The 2,064-nt window shown below is 54.5% G+C and overlaps 1 protein-coding gene across 1 annotated transcript in view; it reads right to left on the bottom strand.

Moving 5' to 3' along the window:
- Positions 1–2,064, bottom strand: part of ACSBG1 (acyl-CoA synthetase bubblegum family member 1) — a 72,137-nt gene that overhangs the window by 68,895 nt on the left and 1,178 nt on the right. The window lies entirely within an intron of this gene.

Genomic DNA, 2,064 nt, shown 5'->3' with positions numbered 1-2,064 from the left:
GGGTTTCACCATGTTGACCAGGATAGTCTCGATCTCTTGACTTCGTGATCCACCCGCCTCGGCCTCCCAAAGTGCTGGGATTACAGGCGTGAGCCACCGCGCCCGGCCTCCCCAGACTCTTTTACGCTTTCAGAAGGGAGTCCTTCCCTGTACAAGCCTGGGGCTCTGCAAGTTTGCCTACTTTCCTTCAGCGATGTCTGCAAAACAAGCCCGGGCCTCTGTGAGCCTTGCAGGGCACACAGGACCCTCTGCCACCCCTTTTCACCCTAGGCCTGAGACATGGACGTCAAAACCACCGGGCTCCTGAGCCCCACTTGGCCCCTCACACAGGGAGCAGAAGACCCTGAATGCAGCAGACCTTGATTTTGTTTTCAAGGCCTCCCCTGGCCCTGGCTGTTATGCCTGTCTACCCCTGCTCTGGACACATTTCCCTTTTTGTTTGTTATGTTTTTTGAGATGGAATTTTGCTCTGTTGCCCAGGCTGGAGTCCAGTGGCATGATCTCGGCTCACTGCAACCTCCACGTCCCGGGTTGAAGCGATTCTCTTGCCTCAGCCTCCCGAGTAGCTGGGATTACAGGCATGCCACCATACCTGGCTACTTTTTGTATTTTTAGTAGAGACAGGGTTTCACCGCGTTGGCCAGGCTGGTCTCAAACTCCTGACCTCTGGTGATCTGCCCCACTCAGCCTCCCGAGGTGCTGGGGTTACAGGCATGAGCCACCGCGCCCGGCCTCTGGACACATTTCGATGTGCTTCTCTGAGCATCTCACCTGGCCTTCCTGCTCTCTAAGCCCACAAGCCCCAGGGAGGAGAGGAGGTGGCAGGACACCAGGGCCCAGAGGCGATCCTGAATCTGCCCTTGGGCGTGGAAGTCAGTCCAGCTTTCCTCCAGGGCCCTTGACTCTCTCTGCGTCTGACCCATGCCCAGGGAGGGGTTGGCCCCGACGCTCTTGGAGGCTTTGCAGGGAGGAGTCCCTGCTTCTGAGAGGACAGGAGTCCACTCTGGTTTAGCAGGGTTCTCTGGAGACCCAGGGCAGGGCCCATCCGCCAGCCCCCCTGCATCTCTGAGGTACAACATCTGCTCCCCTCTATCTTCCTTCCCCAAAACCTCCCATCAGGACAGTGGCCAGTCTTGGTAGCTCAGACACTGGCAATTCCTCCCCATTACTGCAGAGGTCTTGGACCCTGGCATTTCACCCCTGTCTTCCCGCTAACCTTCTGTGTTCCCACCATCCAGACCTCTCCCATCCCCGAACTCCGTCTTGCTTTGCTAGGTCATTCTCTCCGCCCGCTGCCCTTGTCTCCACTCTGACTGTCAAGGTCCATCTCAGGCGCCCCCAGTTAGAAGCCACTCTCTCTCTGCCCCTTCGCCCGCGCCCCTCCTGGACACAAATCACAGATGTCGAGGTCCTGGAGTTCTGTGTGTGTGTGTGTCTGTGTGTGTATGTACGTCTGTGTGTGTGTGTATGTGTCTGTGTGTGTATGTACGTTTGTGTGTCTGTGTCTGTGTGTGTATCTGTGTGTGTGTCTGTGTATGTGGGTCTGTGTGTGTGTGTCTGTGTGTGTGTGTCTGTGTGTGTGTCTGTGTGTGTGTGTGTGTCTGTGTTTATGTATGTCTGTGTGTGTGTGTATGTATGCCTGTGTGTCTGTGTATGTACGTCTGTGTGTCTGTGTCTGTGTGTGTGTGTGTCTGTGTATGTGCATCTGTGTGTATGTGTCTGTGTGTTTGTGTGTGTCTGTGTGTGTGTCTGTGTGTGTACGTGTGTGTGTCTGTGTGTGTACGTGTGTGTGTCTGTGTGTGTGACTGTGTGTGTGTATGTACGTCTGTGTGTCCATGTGTGTCTGTGTGTGTATGTATGCCTGTGTGTCTGTGTCTGTGTCTGTGTGTCTGTGTATCTGTGTGTGTGTCTGTGTATGTGCGTCTGTGTGTATGTGTCTGTGTGTGTATGTCTGTGTGTATGTGTCTGTGTGTGTATGTCTGTGTGTATGTGTCTGTGTGTGTATGTCTGTGTGTCTCTGTGTGTCTGTGTGTGTGTGTCTGTGTGTGTACGTCTGTGTGTGTG

Source organism: Cebus imitator, unplaced genomic scaffold (assembly GCF_001604975.1).
Source record: "Cebus imitator isolate Cc_AM_T3 unplaced genomic scaffold, Cebus_imitator-1.0 Scaffold737, whole genome shotgun sequence".
In the NCBI taxonomy this organism is placed as follows: Eukaryota; Metazoa; Chordata; class Mammalia; order Primates; family Cebidae; genus Cebus; species Cebus imitator.
This window is presented reverse-complemented; position numbering and strand designations above follow the sequence as displayed.